This window comes from Nerophis lumbriciformis, linkage group LG15 (genome assembly GCF_033978685.3).
Source record: "Nerophis lumbriciformis linkage group LG15, RoL_Nlum_v2.1, whole genome shotgun sequence".
NCBI lineage: Eukaryota > Metazoa > Chordata > Actinopteri > Syngnathiformes > Syngnathidae > Nerophis > Nerophis lumbriciformis.
In genome coordinates, this window is record NC_084562.2 from 13,488,105 (window position 1) to 13,496,994 (window position 8,890).

At 37.5% G+C, this 8,890-nt stretch overlaps 1 long non-coding RNA gene across 1 annotated transcript; it reads right to left on the reverse strand.

Moving 5' to 3' along the window:
* Nucleotides 1–206: 206 nt before the first annotated feature.
* Nucleotides 207–986, reverse strand: LOC140679443 (uncharacterized). Its single transcript, XR_012050861.1, has 3 exons — nucleotides 685–986; nucleotides 464–556; nucleotides 207–319 (listed from the first exon to the last, which is right to left on the reverse strand). It is a non-coding gene; the product is annotated as an uncharacterized lncRNA (long non-coding RNA).
* Between the last annotated feature and the right edge of the window lie 7,904 nt (nucleotides 987–8,890).

Genomic DNA, 8,890 nt, shown 5'->3' on the forward strand with positions numbered 1-8,890 from the left:
CCCTCGGCTGCCAGTTTTTAGGACTTTTTGGAAAATAATTTGCAGCAAAAGCAATAGACTGCATCTTTACTTCTTGAATAAGTCAGCCAGCTACGCTTGACTTTTTCTCCATTGACTAGCTGTCTGTAGGTATAATGATAATGAAAACTTCGGCCATCATGCCGTTTGGGGAATGAAAAGTTCTCCTTAATAGACAGTGGTCCTCTGATCATCTGCTCAGTCCTGTCTGAATCTGAGAGGAAAGAAGGCCACTCAGCTGGGTCAACTGGCGGAGCTGATGATGGTCCATGGTGTGAAGGGGACGTTGTGGTGGAAGTTGCTGAGGAAGTGACCAAAGAAAGACAATGACTAAAAAAGAAGGACCTATAAGGTCATTAAATTGCACTGTTGGACATAATTATTAATCTCAGAATGTTCTGCAGTACAATGAGCAATTACAAAGGGTGTTTTGCAGTTAACTTACTAGATAAATCAGCTGTGGTTTCAGACATGGAGGGGACAGTGGGCACAGAGGGTGGAGGTGTGTGAGAGAGCACTGTAGAGGATGGAGATGGACCTAAGATGAAATACATACATATAGGCACACATATTAATGAGATACTTTGACTATATTAATTAATTTCCCTTCAAGTGTAATGTTTATACTAAGAAATTAAATGTATACCGTGACAGTCTTTTCCTCACCTGATTCATCACTCACAGTTGAGCCTGAGGATGTGGACTGGCTCTGGGCTGATTCTGTGCCTCCAAAGTATTTGAACAATGCTCCTGGGGAAGTTTCACATAACTTATGAGTTGATGTAAAAAATAATGTTTATTTTACTCAAATAAATTACCGTGCTCTGCTGCAAACAATTTGTGCAAACAACATATCTCACTAGTAACCTGATGCTAAAAACATATTGCTAGCACCTGATGCTAAAAACATATTGCTAGCTAGCTAACGTCACCTAGCTAAAGCTAATTACAGCTACAAATCTCTTTGATAAACTTTTTATTACCAAGTCATGCAAACATACCTTTATCATGGCATTTTTTTCTCCTCTTCCACTTTCTTCTTCTTCCTTTTTTCTGCACCTGAAGGATATGTCCTTTTTTGTGACATTGTTTTGCCTCTATCTGCGCTTTTGATGCCCAGTGCGCACTGGCATTGCACGGCGGGCGGCAAACGTCACAGGTGCAGCAGAGGCAGTTTTACATTTAAAGAGACGCAGGAAGAATCACTAGGCCTAGATCAGCAGCAGCACTCTGTTGACCTAAAATTGTGTTTTTGTACAATAATATATCTTTGATCATTTAGAAATCATCAGTCAGACTCGTACATGCAAAAAATAAAAAATAAGAAATTTTTGTTAATTGCTTTTGGGGGCCCCCTGGTGGCCGCGGGGCCCTAAGCAAGCGCTTAGTACGCTTATGCCTTGGGCCGGCTCTGCCGGTGGCCATGGATGAAGTGCTGGCTGTCCAGAGTCGGGACCCGGGGTGGACCGCTTGCCTGTGCATCGGTTGGGGACATCTCTGCGCTGCTGACCCATCTCCGCTTGAGATGGTCTCCTGCTGGCCCCACTATGGACCGGACTCTCACTATTATGTTAGATCCACTATGGACTGGACTTTCACAATATTATGCTAGACCCACTCGACGTCCATTGCATCCGGCCCCCCTTAGAGGGGGGGGGTCACCCACATCTGCGGTCCTCTCCAAGGTTTCTCATAGTCATTCTCATTGACATCCCACTGGGTTGTGAGTTTTTCCTTGCCCTTATGTGGGATCTGAACCGAAGATGCCGTTGTGGATTGTGCAGCCCTTTGAGACACTTGTGATTCAGGGCTATATAAATAAACAGTGATTGATTGATTGAATGGCGGCGACGGTTTTGATGTTAAAGGTCTAAAAAAAAATGATGTAGACCGTCCGGCGGACCGGATTGAAAATCTTAACGTGCCGCATGTGTCCCGCGGGCCGTATTTTTCCTAGATCTGGTCTAGTTCATGTGTGTTGTTTGTTTTTAGACACATATCAGACCTGCAGAGTCGTCGCTAACAACTCACACTACCTAACAGCCCTGGATCAGAGCCTGATGGGGAAGATCATCAAAAAGGTTGACATTGATTTTTTTTTGTGTGTGTCGTGATGGTTTTAATATCAATAGTGAGACTGCAGTTTGCAAGCTGAGACCAACAAGACGTAATAAAGTAAAACTCTGCAGACTTACATGGCCTAGAAAGCATCCACGCATTGCATTCATACTTTTACTGTTCACGATGTTTACTCATTATGTTATGTCACAGCGTCTCTAATAAGAACGTCTGTGCCCATTATGATTATTGTCCTTCTCTGGATGGTGCAAACACTGTGCAATGCACGGAGACATCCTGGTAAAAAAAAAAAAACATTGCTTCCCATCCGATCTGACGCAGCTGGAGAGGTGCTGCATAGAGGAATGGGCGAAACTGCCCCAAAAATAGGCGTGCCAAGCTTATGGCATCGTATTCAAAAACACTTAAGGCTGTCATTTCTGCCCAAGGTGCATCAACTAAGTATTGAGCAAAGGCTGTGAATTTGTATGTACATGTTTTGTTTTTGATTAATGCACAAACCCCGTTTCCATATGAGTTGGGAAATGGTTTTAGATGTAAATATAAACGGAATACAATGATTTGCAAATCCTTTTCAACCCATATTCAGTTGAATGCACTACAAAGACAAGATATTTGATGTTCAAACTCATAAACTTTATGTTTTTTGCAAACAATAATTAACTTAGAATTTCATGGCTGCAACACGTGAAATTATTTCCCATTCTTGCTTGATGTACAGCTTAAGTTGTTCAACAGTCCGGGGGTCTCCGTTGTGGTATTTTAGGCTTCATAATGCGCCACACATTTTCAATGGGAGACAGGTCCGGACTGCAGGCAGGCCAGCCTAGTACCCGCACTCTTTTACTATGAAGCCACGTTGATGTAACACGTGGCTTGGCATTGTCTTGCTGAAATAAGCAGGGGCGTCCATGGTAACGTTGCTTGGATGGCAACATATGTTGCTCCAAAACCTGTATGTACCTTTCAGTATTAATGGCGCCTTCACAGATGTGTAAGTTACCCATGTCTTGGGCACTAATACACCCCCATACCATCACAGATGCTGGCTTTTCAACTTTGCGCCTATAACAATCCGGATGGTTCTTTTCCTCTTTGGTCCGGAGGACACGACGTCCACAGTTTCCAAAAACAATTTGAAATGTGGACTCGAACACTTTTCTACTTTGTATCAGTCCATCTTAGATGAGCTCAGGCCCAGCGAAGCCGACGGCGTTTCTGGGTGTTGTTGATAAACGGTTTTCGCCTTGCATACGAGAGTTTTAACTTGCACTTACAGATGTAGTGACCAACTGTAGTTACCGACAGTAGGTTTCTGAAGTGTTCCTGAGGCCATGTGGTGATATCCTTTACACACTGATGTCGCTTGTTGATGCAGTACAGCCTGAGGTATCGAAGGTCACGGGCTTAGCCGCTTACGTGCAGTAATTTCTCCAGATTCTCTGAACCCTTTGATGATATTACGGACCGGTAGATGGTGAAATCCCTAAATTCCTTGCAATAGCTGGTTGAGAAAGGTTTTTCTTAAACTGTTCAACAATTTGCTCACACATTTGTTGACAAAGTGGTGACCCTCGCCCCATCCTTGTTTGTGAATGACTGAGCATTTCATGGAATCTACTTTTATACCCAATCATGGCACCCACCTGTTCCCAATTTGCCTGTTCACCTGTGGGATGTTCCAAATAAGTGTTTGATGAGCATTCCTCAACTTTATCAGTATTTGTTGCCACCTTTCCCAACTTCTTCGTCACGCATTGCTGGCATCAAATTCTAAAGTTAATGATTATTTCCAAAAAAAATAAAAAATGTTTATCAGTTTGAACATCAAATATGTTGTCTTTGTAGCATATTCAACTGAATATGGGTTGAAAATTATTTGCAAATCATTGTATTCAGTTTATTTTTACATCTAAGTCAATTTCCCAACTCATATGGAAACGGGGTTTGTATTTTCTATTTAAAAAAAAAAAAAAAAACTTTATACATTGTCATTATGGGGTTGTGGGGGGGCGTGGCCTGCGGACCTGCAGCGTAGCGAGGTGTGCCAGGACCGGCTTCGAGATCAGCGACAGGTGCGTAGATGGCCCACCTGGGCGCGTTTATCTAATCGCCTGTCGCTCTGTTAAAAGGCAGCAGCCGGGAAGGAGTGGGGAGAGAGTTGGTTGGATTGATGGTGGTGAGCGAAGACGAGACACGACACTGGAGAGAAACCATTCGTGTGCTCACTTGGTAGACAACTGCTGAAAAGCACCCAAAAGACTTTGCACGTTTTTACTGTAAAATAAAACACTTGGAAGATGGTCTGAAGAACCCGGAGGGGCAAGACCTCCACAGGGGTATTGTGTGTAGAATTTTGAGGACAAAACAGATTTATTCCATTTTGGAATAAGGCTGTAACAAAACAAAATGTGGAAAAAGTGAAGCGCTGTGAATACTTTCCAGATGCATTGTATATTGGTAACTAGCGTTTTTCATTTATAATTTGTGTATGTTAGTCAAGCATCCATTAATGAACCAAACACTTGATAGATATTTTTATGAATAGTTTATTAAAACTTACAACTTTGGGTTTCATCTGCACATCACTTCGTTTCACTGGTGCTTTCCTTATAATTCACAAAGACAGCATCGTATATTAAAAATGATAAAAACTAACTACTCATCAATCAATAATAATTATTAAAATAATAAAAATAAAAACAAGCATGTTAAATTAAAGTGAAGATAAATAGAATAAATAAAAAAAATACAAATTTTCAATTGAATAAAATTAAGAATATAAATAAAAGCAGCAGAGAAATTCCCATACATGGTGTACAGCACGGGGGTCCAGAGTGAGGCCTGGGGGCCACTTGTGACATTCTGCACATTGTAGGAACTCAACAACACTAACAACAACAAACAGGGAAAAAAGAGAAACTAAAAACAAAACAAGGCATAATTTAAAGCAGAAAAAGCGACAATGTTGATGCAAATAACTTAGAAATTAAAACCCTTTGAAGAAAAATAAGTAATTATGCAAATTTAGACCAACTGAAAATGGTGACATCATTTGAATAAAAGGTTAAAATATTGACAACATGTTTGGTATTTCTGTTGAAGTTGGTTGAGTGAGCAAAAATAAGTAAAAACAAAAATGATATTTTAAAAATTAAGGACTTTTAATGTCCTGTTTAACTTTGGAGTAACTTATTGAACATCAAAAAATGTTGGTTTTACAGGAAAAACGATGTAAAATGGAACAAAATACAGCAAAAATGCACTGTCAGACAATCAGTTTTTGCCCCCCCATGAGTTAAGAGTATGTTAGCCACATAGGGTAGAAGTGGCAAAACGATCATCTCAGTGTTTTGCACAAAGATGCGTCCGTGGAACTTGTCACAAAGTTGCTGAGTTTGCTTTCTGTGCAGGTCCTCCTCCTCTTGACAAAAAAGTCTGCAAGGAAATAAAAGTGCATTACATGTTATTACAAGTTAAGAGATCAATAACTTCCATTAAATCAGGGCCCAATACAACATATAGACTTTTTTTTTTAACCTTTAGAGCTCCTCTTAAGTTTAGTCCCAGAAAGGGTCTCAGTCATTAAAATGTTACAAAATAAGTGTTGAATAATGTATTTATATTTTCAACACTTCAATCTCCAGATTAAAGACCAAAAAGATCAATGTTTAAACTGGAATATTTGATGTGGAGTAATTGGAGCCTTAAACAATCATTAATTCACAACAACATTAATTTTAATTAACATTAATTAATACTTTTTGAACAATGACAGTTTAAAAACAAGCCTCACTAAAATTCTGAGGAATCCAAAAGGGCCCCCCACTCATAAAAGTCGTAAAAATAAGTCATACAACGCTTACATCTCTAAATCAAACTTCAGATATGTCAATATAAAGTTTGAAATCCTTTTTTAATGTTGTATGCCCTTTCTGTGAAAGAGAACCTTGAAATTTGAAGGCAAACACATACAATATACAATATTACCCCGCAAAAAAGTATTTTTAAGTTGAATTTCTGATGCCCTAAGTAGGTCAATAATTCACAACAAAATTGATTTTATTTATCAATTTTTAAACAAAAAAAATAAAAAAAAATCTCACAAAAATGCTCAGGGATCCAAAAGGGCAAACTTCAGATCTGTCAATATAAAGTTTGAAATCCTTTTTTAATGTTTTATGCCCTTTCTGTTAAAGAAAACCTTGAAGGCAAAACACATACAATATACAATATTCCCCTCCAAAAAATATTTTTAAAGTGGAATATCAGATGCCCTAAACAGCTCAATAATTCATAACAACATTGATTTTATTTATGAATTTTTAAACAACAACAAAAATCTCACTAAAATTCTCAGGTATCCAAAAGGGCCCCAAGTCATAAGAGGCTTAAAAAAAAACATACATTATTTTTTTGATTTAACTTTAGACCTATCCATCAATTATACTTTTTTTTTTTTTAGTTTGTCTGTTCTTTGTCAAATAAAACTTTTGTTATATGATAAACACCAAATATACAATATTTCCCCCAAAAAATATTTTAAAGTGGAATATCTGATGCCCTAAATAGGTCAATAATTCATAACAACATTGATTTTATGTATACATTTTTAAACAACAACAAAAAAATCTCAGTTAAATTTTCAGGGATCCAATGGGGCCCCAAGTCATAAAAGTCTTAAAAATAAGTCATACATTCTTTTTTTGATTTAACTTTAGACCTATCCATCAATATATATATACATATATTTTTATTTTATTTTATTTTTTAGTTTGTCTGTTTTTTGTCAAATAAAACTTTTGTTTTGTTATATGATAAATCCAATCCACGTTATTTATATAGCATTTTTTTATTTTTTTAGTTTGTCTGTTTTTTGTCAAATAAAACTTTTGTTTTGTTATATGATAAATCCAATCCACTTTATTTATATAGCACATTTAAACAACAAAAATGTTTCCAAAGTGCTGCACAACAATATTAAAAACAATATTCAAATATTATCCTTAGCTCCACCAATGACTGAATAAAAACAAAAAATATAATAAATATAAAACCAATATAAAAATAAATATTAAATAAACACCAAATATACAATATTTCCCAGAAAAAATATTTTAAGTGGAATATCTGATGCCCGAAATAGGTAAATAGTTCATAACAACATTGATTTTATTTATTATTTTTTAAACAAACAAAAATTCTCAGGGATCCAAAAGGGCCCCAAGTCATAAAAGTCTTAAAAATAAGTCGTATATTCTTTTTTTGATTAAACTTCAGACCTATCCATCAATTATACATTTTTAAACACAAAGTCTGTTTTTTGTCAAATAAAACTTTATTTTGTTATATGATAAACACAACATATGTAATATTTCCCGCCAAAAAGTATTTAAAAGTGGAATATTTGGTGTGAAGTATGGAGCTTTCAATATGTCAATAATTCATAACATTAAAGGGACAAGCGGTAGAAATGGATGGATGGGTGATTTTTTGTCTTTTTTAATGACAGTTTTATAGTTAAAAAAAAAAAAAGTAGCTTTCTTTTTCTCCTTACATTTAACCTGTTTTCTCTTTAATTCCACTTTTTAATGTTGTTGTTTTTTTTTAGAGTGTTTTTAAAAATGTGCCCCAAATGGCCCCCGGGGCCACACTTTGGACACCCCTGCATGAATTAATAATCCATTTCCTAACCTGTGATTCTTGCATTCCTCCGGGCCTTCTGCACTGTCCTCCTCCCCCGGACAGGCGTCACTTCATCGGGATGTTTCTTGGACGAGCTGCCGCGGTTCTCCCGGTTGCTCCCCTCCAGCGTGGAAGAGTCCCTCCCGGGGGAGGCCGCCTCCATCTCCAGGTAAAACTCGGCGGTGACGTGGGTGGACTCCCACTCGAACCTCCCCGGCATCGGCGTGTCGGTGACGAAGTTAAAGTTCCATCGCTCGTTGTTCTCCGCCGACATTTCACCGAGTCTCAGCTTCAAGTCCCCGCGTCGCTGGTCGTGATCCGCCGGGCCGAACAAACATCTGCACACGCTGCTTTTCATCTTCTCGAAAGTTGTGTTGTGGCTCCCAGCTCAGGTCACATTCTTTAAAGAGCGGCGCGACGAAACGAAACAAAGGTTTTTTTTCCCACATGCTGTAAATACCGGCTGCTCATTGGTTGCAGCACTTGTGACGTCACAAAGAGCTTTGTTTTTATGACGTTCGTTTGAATCGCGTTACACGCAGGAGAAAAAAACGGAATATATATTTGTATTGTATTATTGTCTCTTACTTTTACTTTCTTTAAACATCGTTTTGTTTGTATTAGAGTGTGGATTGCTAAACCTAGTGGATATTTTTAAAAATATTGAAAGAAGTGCATTAATTCCTTTGTACATTGTGAATATATATTATCTGTGTGTTCAATTGTTCAATTAAAACAACTCAATAAAAAAAAGAAGAACGGATGATAAAAGTTTTTTTACTTGAAATAACTTTGAAACTGAAAATTCAAGTTTTGGTGGTGGATCTTGAAAAATACATCAGTGTATTAAAAATATTTAACAAAAATAAGTGCACATATTTTCTCAGGTTGATTCATTTTCACTGTAATGACCCCAAAAGGGACAAGCGGTTGAAAATGGATGGATGGATGGATTTAAATGTTTCACTTTCTCACATATTTTGACCAGGGATGTCAAAAATAATATATCACAAATGATTGCATTTATCATGTACAAAACCCAAAACCAGTGAAGTTGGCACGTTGTGTAAATGGTAAATAAAAACAGAATACAATAATTTGCAAATCT